Genomic DNA, 15184 nt, shown 5'->3' with positions numbered 1-15184 from the left:
ACGGAAGGAGGTCACATCCCCAACCGCTTCGGAAATTACCTCGTCGGTAGCATAGGTGCGCAACAGAAAGTTGACCACCTGTGGGTATGTGCAGAGCAGCTCGCGCCGCTCCACGTCAACCGTCATGGTGTTTCCATTGAGACGGGACTGGAGTAAGGCGTGAGCCTGTTCGGTCAGGTAGAATTGAAAGCACCACACGGCGGCTCCCTCGGTAATCCCGTTGTGGTCGCACGCCATCTCGAGGCGTGCGAGGAATCCCAATACTGCAATATGATCTGGACCGCTGAATGTGTGGGACCTCATCTGCACGTCCAGTTTTCCGGTAACGGTTAATGTGCCACGCTACTGTAGAGCCGTAGCGCGAGCTACGCCGTTCCAGGCGGTAGGTCTTGTAGTTGACGGCCTTGGTAAACAGGTCATTGAGCGGCCTGATTATCGTGGGCCGTCGTTCGTCGCTCTTCGGAGCAGCCCGGCGGTGTCTGCTCGAGCGACGATGCTCCTCATCCGACTCGGTGTGGTAGTCTTCCGAGTCGGACGGGTCGTGCTGGTGACTGTCTCGGCTTCTATCGCGGCGTGCCCTGTGGCCCCGCCTGCGAGAGTCTTCCGAGCCGGATGGGTCATCATCGGAGGGGTATCCTCCCCCTCCGGCATCGCGGTATCGCCCGTGGCGTCCCTCGCGGTTATTGCGGTATCGCCAGCGGCGTCCCTCGCGGTCTTCATCCCTCCTGTGACGGGGGTCTTCTGCGTCGGAATACCGGGTGTATTCCGCTTCGGTCCTGTGCGTGCTGGGTGCACGTCTTCTGCTCAACCGGTACGGGTCCCGATTCTCTGTCTCGGGGAGCCCCAGGCGGTTGTCTGTCCCGCGGGGGTCGCCAGTACCGGTGAGTATGGGGAGGACTTTTTCTGTGGTCCTCCTTGTAGCACCGTGAACGGTTGGGAGATAGATGGCTCTGCCCTCCGGGTGAGGGTCCATTATATCAATGCCGGGTACGGCGCCGATCGGATCAGCGATATTAAAGCTTGAGCCCAGAACGGTTTCACGGCGCGGCGCCGACGGCGGTACAGCGCCTCTCGTTTCGGTAAATGCCGTGGCCAGACGTATGGCCACAGCGGAGCTAATAGCTCCCTTTAGAGCCAATGCGGTCGGAGATTCGTCCTCCTCCGCGGCGAGCGTTGCTACCACCTAGTCGCGTACGAGGTGGCGATTTTCTCGTCCAGCAGGGCGCAGAGCGCGGTGTCCGCATGCTCCGCCACCAGTCTTGGTGCCGTTCGATCGAGGCAAACCTGGACGACCTGAGGTAATTCCTCAGCGAGGAAATCCTCCATCCAGGTTTCTAGTCGCGGGAGTAACTCGTCGTACAGTACTTGTACGCGGTTCCCCCCACCAGCCGGTAGCCCGGCGGTGGTGCCCGAAACGGAAGGGGTCTTCTGGCCCCTGGTAGACGGCGGGCGTAGCAGGGCTTCCGGATTTTCGATCGGGGAGCGCTGTGCGCCCCTGCCACTGCGGGTACTTGCTCGCCCGGAGGCGGTATCTTCTCCGGCGGAATCCGCACGGTCCATCGTCGATGATCACTGGCGATCGACGCGGTGATTTTCGACCTCTTTCAATCCGATCGGTAATTGCTCGCGCTGGCGATCCAGTGCGGGCTCAACCTCTGTAGTTATCCCCTCCACAAGAGTACCAAAATGTGGTACAACTACCTTCGTCCCGACCACTCGAAACGAGGGGGGTTAGAGGTGAGGGAGCGCGCGCCGCTGGGTAACCCACGCGCGAACGCAGACCGTACGGATGGACTCGAAAAGAGGGAAGTATCACGTCGCTGGTGACGCGCAGCCGGACGATGGTGTTAGATCCGGACGGCCGGTCACGGGTTAGAAGCCTGAGACTAAAAGGTAAATCGGAACGGTGTTGGCACTGAGCCGTAAAGGGAAGGGAGGCGAGTCTGCCTCCTCTTTACTAGGACGGGCAGGTTCCCCCGGTCTTAACCCCTAAGTGGGACGCCCGGACACCTGTCCCTCTACAGTAGCTGCCACTTACTGTGTACCAGCTACTGTACACAATTACTTAATTTGTGCCATTAACTACTACTTACTAGTTAGCCACCGTGCGGATTATACACGTGTGCCCGTGGCCACGATCCCGGCCGACGGTTGTACCATGTGATACCCGTGGCCACGCCCGCTGCTCCCGGCTGTCCCACGTCGGACCCTTGGGGTACTACTGTACACGGCGGCGGGCGCGTGTACGCCCGCTTGCTACAGTAGCACCAGCCCTCTCGCGCGGTTATCATCTCGCTGGAGGGTTGTGGTACGGAATTGTACTACAGTCAGGTCCATAACCTGTGGTGCAAGGAACGATACCTCGTTTATTGTCCGCTTGAAGCCAGATCGCCCTAAGAGGCAGACGCCGCCATCGCGTGACGAGCGGCGTGTGTGCCTGTGTTACGTAGACACGTATGGCTGACTATGGCTATCATGACACACAGAGCGTCCGTAAGAGTGTCAGTATGGTCACCACGCTTCGTTTGATATGTATGATCTGTGAGAGTAAGACGCCTAGCCGTCGTCGACTCAAGGAGACGACGGCTGGACCTTTTAGTCAAGTCTGTCACATAGCATTACAGGGCCACTGTGTAAGCACAGTGGTCTCTATTCCTGATGGCAGGGCAGCCGGCTCAACAAGCGCGTGATATGTGGATTACCGCCATTGCAAATCGGCAACTTCCTGATGACACGCCTCGTGCAATGGTGGTGGGGAGCAAGCCATCAGCGCATGTTGAGTCGGTCGCGAAGGTTCGTAAACAGCTGTTTCCTCAGCGGTTTTGTCATGATGTCTGCCAGCATATGGCGCGTTGGTACGTGCAGAAGAGTGATGTGATTTTGTTTGATATGTTCTCTCAGATAGTGATGCTTGATGTCTATGAATTTGCGGCGTTTTGTAGAAGCGGTCTTCTGAGCGACCTTGATGGCAGAGAGGTTGTCCATATAGACGGGTACACGTCCCTGTGGCTGGCCAAGAAAGTGAAACAGCCTGCGAAACCATTGTGTATACTGTACGGCGGAAGATCCGGATATATATTCCGCCTCGCAAGTGGACAGGGCCTGGACTTTCTGCTTTTGAGAACCCCATGCTACTGGCGTGTTGTTGTAGAAGTGAATTTCGCCGGATATCGACTTGCGGTTCTTGGTATGACCAGCGTAGTCCGCATCAGCGTACGTCTTGAAATGATGACAGTTTTCTTGTTTCACAGGACTGTACACGAGGCCTAGATTCCGAGTACTTGGGATGTAGCGTAGCAAGTTTTTTAAAATGTTCCAATGTCGTTGCGTCGGATCGTGGGCTGCGCAGCTGAGGCGATTGACCGCGAACGTGAGGTCCGGTCTTGTACAGTCGGTGAGATACCGAAGCTCCCCCAACACTTCTTGGTACTTTCCTTTCTGTTTTGGGATGTGCTTGTCCTCCTCACAAGGCCCGTGATACTGCGCTCCATCCACGTGTGGAGAATTGCGGCTGTTACATTCTGTCATGCGCATCATAGATAGAGCCTTTGCCGCATAATTTGGCTGGGATATCTTGATGCCGCCGTCTGTCTGTTTTTGAATTGTCCATCCGAGGTATGAGGACGGGAATCCCAAGCGTTTGACGTTGCCAGGATATTTGACCGCGAGGGCGGTGGCTAGCCAATCTAAGAGGTGGCGTGAGGTGGCGGCGACGAGGAAGTCATCTATGGTGAGTGCTATGAAGATGTATTCATTGGCGGTGTGTTGGAAGCGAAAGAGGCAAGGGTCGTCTTGAGACTGCGAGAAGCCAATTAGATCCAGCCACTCCACTGCACCGCGAAGGTAGTAGAATCCCCCTGATGGGGTTCCGTATATATTCTTGATAAGGATCCCAGCTTTGGAGCCAGGGTGAGCCATTGAGCCGTCAAATCGAGGGTGTTGCCTAAGATATACAGGCTTTTTAAAGCCGTATTTCTCGTGGACAAAAGCAGATTTAATGTCCAAATGGTCCAAGTGAAGGCCATGGGCAGCGGATAGCGCGAGAAGCAGACGAATTGTAGCCTTATCAGCGGTGTGTGCGGCGGTATGGGCGGGATCGAAGTGCACTTTTGAGACCATGCGGTCACCGCGCGCAGTGCATCTGGCTTTCCGTTCTAACAAGATTCCGGATGGTGTTCGTTTGTATCTGTATTTCATAAGGAGAGGTATGAGTTTGGCATGTTTCGGAAGGCGGTAGTTTGGTATCCAGCTGACGACTTTTGCGTTATCGAGTTTGTCGAGTTCCAAATCATGCGCGGCCGCCCACTTTTGTGCATCGGGGTAGCATTTTGCTTGCTTGTGAGAAGTTGGGGCTGGGGTAGTGGCAACAATATTTGTTGGAGTGTGGTGGCGAGCTGTGCAGCGGCGGGCGGTGGGTTGGTTGTGGAAGGAGGTGCGAACGGGGTCTTGGTGTGGAATGTATGGCACAAAGTCGACGGTGCGAGTGCGGTGTGGTTTTCCGGTTGTGAGGTTGAGCACTGTTATGTGTCGGAGGCTGTTGGCGTATAGGTACCTTGCAGGGTATGAACGCGCGTCTAGCTTTTTGACCTTTGCTGAGTCCCGTTTGGCGTGAACAGTACCAACTCGCCCAAAGGCGTGTAGGTTGATGAGGGGCGGTGGATGTCCATACCATTTTGTGAAGGGCAGTTGCTTGGTTGAGGCGTGGCGCGTAACGTTGTATTTAAACACTGCGTCGCGCATGGCATACTCCCAGTATACCTGTGGGAGTTGACTGTGGTACAGTGTGGAGCGTGTCGCCGCCATGAGAGTACCGAGGATGCGCTCGGCAATTGAGTTCTGTTGTGGGTTGTAAGGGATTGTGGGGTTAGGGGTGATGCCTAGCTGGTTGTAGATGTCCATGGCAGCTTTAGAAATGTATTCCCTGGCATTGTCGGTTGTAAATAGGCGTGGGGGACGGCCGTGCGTGTTTGTGACAATGCGCAGGACTGTGTCGACAGCTGGAAGGACGCGGGTTCGGTTTGGAGCGAAGTAGGCGAAGGCGTATCTGGATGCTGTGTCTACAAAGATGATCACGTATTGGTTGCCTTGTAGGGACGAAGGGGTGATCGGGCCGCAGACATCAGATGACAGAGCAATGCAGATGTCGTACGTGTGGTGAGTCCGATGGTGGGGTTGTGGTCTCCGCTTTCCGTAGGCGCAGCCGGTGCAGCTTAATTTGGGCGGCTTGTTGGTGAGGATATGCGGTAGAGACAGGAGCCTTTCACGAGCCATGGCGCTGATTGTGGGAAGCTGGATGTGGTTGAACACAAGGTGCCACTCGTGAAATGCTCTCTCAATGTCCGTGGGCGAACGATGCCGGGTATGTACAGTAGCTAAGTGTACAGGTTTGTGGGGAGAAGGAGATTGTGGTTGTGTTGCTGATGAAGAGATACGACCCTTGGAGGGATTTGTGGCTCGTGCCGTATTTGGAGGTGAACGATTTCTTTTAGTGTGGGGGAGAAGCCGTGTACGTGCGATATAGGCGGTAGGCGTGCCGCCTGAGAGCTTTAACCTGTAGCCGCGTCCTGTCCACGGTGCCACTCCGATGACTACGTTGTGGTCATATTTGTGGAGTATGTTTGCCTGGTTGGGTAGAATTAGCACGGGACCGTGGCGGACGGCAATGTCGTGAACAGAAAGAAGGTTTGTGCGCAGATCGGGGTTGTTTACGGCAGGGAGTACAAGCTCAGTTTTCTTGCTCGTCGTCAGTCGAAGCTGCACGGAATGTGTAGTGCGCGAGGAAGATGAGGTGGCCGTATTTGTGGTTAGCGGCTTTCGAAGTTTGCGCATGTGCGGGAGAGAATGGTTGATATGAGAGGGGTGTGCACCGGAGTCCAAAAAATACGTACAGTCGAGTGTGGGCTGCTGCTCTTGACCGACGTTGTCCAATTGACGCGCCAGGTGTTGCATTTGCTCCGGGGTCAGGAGGGGTTGGGTGGTCTGAGTGATTTGCGCTTCTGTAGTGCGGCGGGACTGCTGTCGCCCACGATGAGGTCGATTGCCGCCCCTTTTGTGGTATTGTTGTCGGGGACGGTTTTGGTTTGTTGAATTGAACGCTTGCCAGATTTGAGTGATCTGGTCCAAAGTGAAGCGTGGAAAACGGTCGCTGCCCCGGTATCTTCCGTAGTGTCCGCGGCCTTTCCCGCGATGTAGTCTGGGATTGTGTGTTTCGGGAGCCATTGAGAATGAGCCAGCTATGGGGCCTCCGACCAAGTTGGAGTTTTTGGCATCAAAGTCACGGACGTCCTGCAAACACGCGTGCAACGAACTGATGGACGAGTGTGCGCCGGTGAATTTTGCTGTACGAACTAGGGCAGAGAACTCTGGGTTCTCTTGAAGGCCCTCAAGCATAAGATTGACCGTGGTTGATTCTGCTTGTATTTTTGGATAATTAGCTGCGATCATGCGTGCACGCAGCGTGCGATGCTTTTCGACGAACGCTTGTACGCTTGAGCCTTGGGCGAGGGTGATCTCCTTTGCCTCAGCTTTGAGTACGCGGTGTGTGAGATCCTCGTTGGACACGAGTGCATCTCGTAGTGCGTTGGTGATTGTAGCGGGGGTGTCGGTGAATGTATCTGCGGGAATGATTTGTAGTACTTCTGGTTCTAAGCTAGACATTATCATAGTGTTGCAGCTTGCCGAAGCTTTGGAGTAGAAAGTGTGTTCCTCACCGACATAATTACCCAGGTTAAATTCGTCTGTGAGGAGGATTTCGAGATCTCTTTGACGGAGGACAAGCTTGAGTGCACATCTCCAAGCGTGGAATGTGTGTCGGTTGAGGCGCGGTATTGTTTCTGTGAATTTCCAGGCAGGGGCAAGAAGTCCAATAAGGGCTTCCAGGGTGTTGCCGGACTGGGTCTGGCTTGGTTGTTGTCCGGGCTGGATGTTCGACATGGTTTGAATTGCAGACTGTAGCGTTTGAGTTTGTGTGACTTGTCGCCAAAGGTCCCCCCAGATATCTGTTGTGTCCCGGTAGTGCCGGGGTTCCGTGCGAGGGCTCAAGTCCTTGAACTGGACAGGATGGTGAATTGTTGGTTCGTGTGCGTGAAAGAGGATCACGCCAAGGTTTGTGTGGGATTAGGGCACGGGGGAAAAAGGGGGGAAAAGAGGCGGAGCGAAGCTCGAACGCGATGATGATGGTGATGATGTGGAGCGAGGCTCAAACGCGAAGATTATGCGGAGCTAAGCTCGGACGCGGGCGTGAAAAGCAATAAGGCTTGTTTGACTAGCAGTGGAATGGGTGAGGGTCCTTAACCTATGATCTGTGAAAGTAAGACGCCTAGCCGTCGTCGACTCAAGGAGACGACGGCTGGACCTTTTAGTCAAGTCTGTCGCATAGCATTACAGAGCCACTGTGTAAGCACAGTGGTCTCTATTCCTGATGACAATTTGCAGCTACAGAGAGTATCTCCTCAATAGTGCAGTTGTGAGTAGTGCAAACCGCCAATAGTGCAGGTTAAAACCGCTTGTCACGACTTTTGACACGTGTATGCATCTTAGAAAAGCAAGGCGTGCATTGCTGCAAGCGTATCACGCTCAATGTAGATCAAAAGTTCGACAATCAATTGCGACGGTTTTTTTAAAAATAAAACCACGTTTTAAAAGTGATTTGCGAGATCCTCCCCATGAGTATTGCAGTACGCCAATAGTGCAGTATTCTACCGCGTGGTGTTGTGCGTCTTGGGGGGAGACGCCGAAGGCGGCGTCTCGAGTGTGTGTGACGGTAGAGATGCGCACGAGCGCCTGGACAGTGCGCACGAGCGCAGGGACAGTGCGCACGAGCGCAGGGACAGTGCGCACGAGCCGAGGGCAGCGCACACGAGCGCGGGGACAATGCGCGAAGGCACTTAGCAAAGTCTTACTAATGAATGCTAATGGTGAATGCTCACCAAAGCGTGAAGTTTACTTCGTTCGATGTTCCGTACCCCTCTCTCTCTTCGGCTTTGCAGACAACCCTCTACGATATGTATCCTATCCTATTTCGAGCAGTTGATGCTTTCCTAGGAACAGACAGTGTCGGTTCGAACAGTGTCAGTAGGCTGAACCGTCAGTAGGCTGAACAGTGTCGGTAGGGCGAACCGTTGCAGTAGCGCAAGAAGTGTCGGTAGGGCGCACAGTGTTGAAGCACCTGCACACGCAAAGCTCACTGAAGGTACAGTACGAGCACGAGTAGACCAGTCTCCCCCCAACGAAGTATGCATTGAACCAATGTTTACAGGCCAGAATCGCAAATACTGACGGCGTACCGTGATGGCATGCGGCAAACAGGGATAGGCGGGAAACGGGGATGCAGCATAGCTAATGGAGTTCCCCTACAGTACATGATGGCGGGGGTTTGCGAAGTGTCATTGTACAGCCAGCGCTCAGATAAAGCTTGCAAATGAACCCTTTCGCAATGTGACACTTGTCGACACCAAATTGCCTGAAGAACGGGTTTCATTTGGTAACAATGACAACATGATCTTTGCTATGTTAGAAATGTGCAACTCGGCACACTTTGAAGAGAATGTGCCAAAATATGCAGAAAAATGGCGACAGAAGAAGTATAAAGAACTTTCGGAACTTCCAGCTATATCTGAAAAAGAGCAGGATGTTAAACACTGCTGGCTTATACTCATAGGTTCGATCAATTTACTGAATGACGTGTGTATAGCCCAACGACAGGGAATCTGCTCCTGCGAAGTGTGCATTTCACAACAGTGGCTTTTTCAATTTTCTTCACTCAAAATTTACTAAAAGTTATCATCTTCAAGTTGTGTTCTATCTTCGAAGGGAGGGGTAAAAATTAGTTGCTTCTATCAGCGTTCAGGGGACGTAGGCCGTGTTATGTTGTTTCAGGCATCACTTCTTCTGTTGGGAGCGCGTCCTATCCTGCTCTCTTTTCTTCTCGGCATTGCAGAGCCTCTTCCGCTGATAATCGGAGAGAGAGGGATTAATGTCGTGCTGACTTTTCTCGTGTTTCTGCGAACCAGTATTCCCAGATTTGAAAAACAATACAGTGCACAACAAGACCAAGAATAGTTAGAAGCCTATTCTCAAGGAATTCTCAAAATTGAGCGCAGAATCGATACGGGGACGGCCCATCGTGACTTGGGCGACGAAAATTGGAAGCTCCAAACGTACCTGTACGTAGTCTTTGCGAGCAAACTTATGATTGCAAACGCGGCATGCGAATGACTTCTCAGTAGCGTGCACGGTGCTCATGTGTTTGTTTGCGTCAGAGGGACGTTTAAACTCCTTACCACATTCCCGGCAGGTTCGTCTTTCGATAGGGGAGCTTTGCCCACCTGCAGTTCCTTGATAACCGCGACGGGAGTCACTGGCTCTGGGCGGTCCAGACTGGTGAGTCGGGAAATGCTGGTAAGATGCGGAAGCACGCCCAGAACTCCTATCCTGTGTGGGTCCACCAGGCATGTCGGTTTGGCTGCCGAGACCTCGTCTCGGCGAAGTGGTCCTCGCGCGAGGAGAATAAGAGCTGCGGGGTTCATTTTGGGCACTGGCTAGCGGAGCGAGACGAACGTTAGTCATATCAATGCTTGACGTCATGATAGTATCTACTGACGGAAGTTTAGTCGAAGTCTTGCGGGGAGCCATTGCTTGAGACTGAAAGTAGAGAAGGAAAAAAGCACGAGTAACTGGATGGGTTTTGAGAGGATGTGGTAGGTTGTGGGAAGTCAAAGCGGCCACTTGTGAGCTGATATATATAGGAATGTAGAAGGCGTGCTTACAGAACATTATGGGATACTTTAAACGAAGAACAAGAAGCAAGGCAGAAAGGAAGCAATGTGTGCTGGCCTTGAAGTGTGTCGCACATAGGGGATGGATAGCGAACGAAAACACTCATCTCCTCGTTGTTTCGTGTTAACGGAAGAAGGTTAAGCGAGGGTCAATTGACGATACAACCCCGCCGAAGTGATGCAAAGGAATCATAAACACACATGTCATCATTTATGACGGGCAGCGGTATACAACTTCCGCCTTGTATCACTGAAAAGCAAATTGAAACCCCGTGCTGCCCGGGATGCAGTGGACAAGCTTTCCGAGTCGAATTCGCACCCGCGAAAATTTTAAGAACGCGAGCAACCTTGCACGTCATTGAAGCGGTGTTGTCAAGCGCATACAACACAAGTTGAGCCGTTGTCGGTGTCGTTGCTTAAAAGGGAGAGACGGAAGAACGGCGCAGTGGCCAGTCGGTTGAGCTTCAGTGTTCCACGGAAGGACCACTTACAGCAATTTGTATCATACTGTAAAAGAAACAATGCCCCTCCTGAAGTCAGTATTACTACATGCAACTCACTCACTCCAGTACTACAACAAGGTGGACAACAAAATTTTCGTTAACGTCAGTCTCCTTTTTCTGGTTATGTTTTAGCCGGCGTAGAAATCCGAATCCTCTGCGGCACTCTGGGCCGCTACCGTGGAGTTTTCCCATTTGCACACTCGTCGCCGACACTCTTCCTATTAGCCCTCACGAAGAGGACAACGTCGCGAAGGTCGGAGTCTACCTGTCACAACTTGCGGAGGGATATTGGACGTGTTGAAGGGCAGGTGGATTGCTCCTCAGCTGCTGCCCCCCGAAGGATCCACAAAAAGTACAAACCCGTCATCTTCTTGAGAGCACAGCCAAAAACAAGCCTCAATGAAGCATATTCTCACTCCGATCAGTTTGTCGGCCAGCATTGGAGGCGCGTGCTGATGACCAACTGCATTGCGAGAATTACTCCTGGGTGTTTCCATCTGGACAGCATACATGATGTCATCTTTCGCGTCACTTTTGCGCTTCCAGACTTTTGGAAGAAACGTGAGCAGCTGGCAGCACTCCCTCCTCCCCCCTCCTCCATAATGGCTGACATGAATGAACCTCTCTCACATCAGCCATTATGGAATGAGCCTCGCTCTTTCTCGAAACTCTTTAGCAGTTTGCAACATATTCATGAAATATTTACACATACACCGCATTTCGACCCGTTTAATTGATTCAGCCGTGCCTGTACCAGCGGACATACTGTACCTGGCTTCTGAGTATCAGGCATTACAATGATTCAACACGCATAAAGAAAGCTCGTAGATACAAGTTTTCATCGTATTAGTGTAGTGAGGCGAAATTGCTTTCTCTCTGGGAAAACGCAGCTCATATTATCCGGCATCGCTTCTGGCCCCTGATCGCTGTTGTTGAGGTCTCTCTTTGTTCATACGAAGCTGTTTAAAATATAAAGTTCTCTGTGGATATGGCCGGGGGCCCAACGGCACTTACGCTGGAGAATATTTTACTTGTGCAGCTATCCGAAACGAATCGTACATATCAGGATGCGGGCGACAGTGTGATAAAAAAAATTCTTGCAACAGACGCTGCTCTGAACTGCATACGTATGGTTTCAACTCACCAAAACAGTGAGAGTTCGTATTGTTCCTGTCAGACACCTAAAAAGAAGTGTTGTTCATTTATTCGACGCACGTGAAACAGCTTCCAAGTAAGTATTATAGTTTCCGCAAAACTTCAGACTCTGCCTGGAGGAAAGATGACCGAATTGGCCTTGTTTCCGAACCGGCTATTCAGAGAATTCAAGGAAGCTCTCTGCGAAAGGATATAACAGTGAAACGGTCTATTATTTTTCAAAGTATGGAATGCACAACCGGTATTACATGTGTCCGAAGCGCAGAGGCATGAGTTGTCGTACCGGTGCCTTGGCATTCTCTTGTAGAGTTGTCCGGGACAATGAGACTTCAAACGCAGCTGTCCTGTTGTTTCAGGAGCGCAACGTCATTGCTACAATCACTTCGAAGTATGGCGCCAAAGACGGCCTCCACCAAAGTATTGCTAGGAGCCATTTCGTCGAATGCTCTTCATGAACAGGGGCACGCGTATGGAGGACAAATATTTGACTCTTTTCTTGCATGAAAGATCATAAATCTTTCAGTACTAACGTACGAGGTTCAGAAAATGCTATCTGCAGAGCCCATATCTCATCTCTGGTGGTGAAGGAGTGGTGGAGTACATGCATGCAAGGGTGATACAAAGCCTGCCTGTTCTCCAGCATTACTTTGCGATATTTCCTTACTATTGCGTCTCAGCCTTTCGCCGTCTAGAGAACAAGGTGCAGAAAGGAATCACTGCATGCCCAGGCGAAGAACACCGATTAGTGATGCCCTCAGGAAGGCACAGGGTATGGTTGCCGGAGGCAAACAAAAGTCTAAGGAAGCGTCTCTAGAATGTCGAGGACTTGTTTAAAGCCCTCATTCACGACTTGGCCTCCCTTCAGACTACCTCCTACTGTAATCGGTAATACCTTCTACTCTGAGTTCCTCCTCCAGGGCGCTCCCAGGAGATAAATAACTATGCTCTCATGTCAGCATATGCAGAGAGCACCTCTCCTACTATGGTCAGAAGAATTGCAGTGCCTGTCCTTCCGGTTCGATTTATGTGTCAGCAGCAGCTGTGTCCTGGCTGGTACGTACCGACTGGCACAAAGCGTCGAACAGAAAAGCCAAGCACACGAAAAATGGCACTGGTGGCCGATCACAATAAACAAAAGCATCTCTTTTTCTGACACTTCGCAGAACAGCTAGCTGGCACCAGTTACACAAGCCACCCGCCGCTGCATGTCAGATGCAGAAGTCTGGTCGTCGCCGTGCGTCCGACAAGAGGAGAAGAACGCCCCCATGCGTCCGTCCAGAGAAGAAGGTCGCCGCCGTGCGCACATGCTGCTGCAGAGTGTTTCAAGATCATCCGTAAATGCCCTTAACATTCAAAAACGCACATGATCGCGACCTGATTGCAGAGGTATTGTAGCTCCTTGCCCAACTGGCTAATCGGCCAGAGGATCTTGGCGCGGTTTCGCAGGTTAGTGATTGATTCCGCTTCTCATTCAGTGGGTGTGGAGGTGGCTAGTTTGATTCTCCTCTTCATTCGTAAAAGCAAAACACCATCGTGCACATATTTTAGCAATCATAAAACCATATTTCTTGTGTCTCTCTCCAGGTAGGAAACACACAATGTCGCAACGGGATTGCAGACAAATCTTTAACCTTTTTCGGGTGCATATCGTCCGCTCTGCTCTCGAGCATGAACAAGGGCTGACAAATGTCTTCCTCTACCGCCATCTACGTCTCAAACACTGTTCCAAAGTTCGTCAGGCCAGAAATGACACGGGCGAGCTATAAATGACTCAGAAAATTTTACAAGCGGCAAAGACCTGGGGCATGCACGACAGTCGGCAGTCTTTGTAGACTCTTCGTAACTGACGTCAGAACGCAACTAGCCGCTGAACTATTCCTTAATAAATAGGCAAGACATACGGTCACAAATGTTAGGGATACCCTCGATAGTACAAGCGCCAAATAATAATACATCAAATGTCATCCCTTCCCAAATCAACATGATATCACTACCTTTTCCCACCTGGGCATATCTCTTTCTCACAGCGATTCTTTGGCTTCAAACAAAAACACTTTCGCAAATGATTGCATTACTGCTGAGGAGTCGTAAAATTGCTCAACACCTCATTGACTGCCTCTTGAAGAACTTCTCTGCCTTCTTCAAGTCTTGTCTTGTTCAGATGATTTTTTTCTACAAATTCTTCCGGAAGCTTCACGACTTCTAGTTGTATGGAATTGCTGTTGACGGCGAAGACACCGGAATAGTCCTCGTACTGGATACACTCTAACTTTTGGGCATGTCGCACTGTTCTACCAAAAGCGGCCAGAACGGAGTCCCGGCGAACGTTCCCAGGAACGCCAGGATTGGTCCCTCCAAATCTACCGGGTATTCCGTTCCCATTGTTTTGCCATTGCTGGTATATGTTGTCAACAAACGCATGATGAAGGAAAAACATAGGGTCGTTCGGTGCGGTCCCCAGAACAGACATGTCTCCCCCGATTCCAACATGTGGGGAGCCATGGGACGCTTCAAGCGCTGCAGCAAAGCTCGCAAAGGGGACATCTCGCCCGATGAGAGCTTGAATTGTCAACCAGTTGTCAAAACGGAAAATGGAGCCCGATTGAAAAGCATTGAAACCTCGTCGCACGCAATGAGTAATTTGGTGGTCTGTCTGCCAGTTTGCAAAACTACCCCAAGGGATACAACCTGGTTGCCCAGGAGCGGAAGAACCACCAGCACGATTCCATATGGGTGACATCGCCGGGTCGTCTGCATCCACAGCCCAATTCCAATACGGAATTGCGATTGACGGATTCACCTCACGAAGCAGATTTTCGAAAAGGAGAATGAACATACGATGCCAGGGCAAGAAGTACGACCCTCCATGTGCCTCAACGACAAACTCTGTATGTATTCTGGCGAGATCCTCGTACTGGTTAATCGCGGGATTTGCTCGGCTTGGTGTGCTTTTCAATGCGTTTACGGCGTTTGCAAAAGTATCCCACTCTTCATCGGTCATATCACGAATCTCTTTTCTGGTGCGGTCGCCGTTGCATTCGAACAAGTCGTTGTATATCCGAGCAGTTTCGGTCGTCGGAAATGACGCAGGATCAGGCACTTCTTGATTTTGATCCTCGTCCGGGATCGCACCTTGGCTAGCACCTTCTTCAGGATCTTCGGCAGGGGCTGTATTCGGGGCTTGCGGAGCGTCTGGTTCTTGCTCTCCGGGCTCAGGGACGGGAGCGGGAGCGGGAGCGGGAGCTGGAGCTGTCGCAGGAGCGGGGGTTGGAGCGGGGGTTGGAGCGGGGGTAGGAGCTGGCGCAGAAACGGACGTAGGAGTAGGAGCGGGAGCAGGGGCAGGAGCCGGTGGGGGAGCAGGTGCAGGAGCGGGGGTCACGGCGGCCGGGGGTGGAGTGCTTCCTGGACGTCTACACACATTTGACATACAAAAGGAAGCCCCACGGTCACATCTGTCAAACACAAGAAATTCATTTCAGAAGGAGAAAATTTGTGAGCGCCATCGCACAGAGAACCTTCACCTTAGTGGATTGTATTTCTGGCTTGTGCAGAAAAACAAGCCAAAGTTCATCTTGATGTATAGCCTGCCGATTGTAAACTTACCCAATATCGATAATGCATCTCGTACTTGAGCAAGGGAACTGCTCTGGGCAGCAGAGGGCACCACTGGAGCTCTGGAAGCACTGCGCTTTGACTCGGTGAATTGATAGAGCTAGAAGAACGCCTGAAAATACCGTCAAGTGAGAGAGA

This window comes from Chondrus crispus, genomic scaffold, assembly GCF_000350225.1.
Source record: "Chondrus crispus Stackhouse genomic scaffold, scaffold_32, whole genome shotgun sequence".
In the NCBI taxonomy this organism is placed as follows: domain Eukaryota; phylum Rhodophyta; class Florideophyceae; order Gigartinales; family Gigartinaceae; genus Chondrus; species Chondrus crispus.
The sequence above is the reverse complement of the archived record's forward strand: the minus strand, read 5'-3'. Positions refer to the sequence as shown.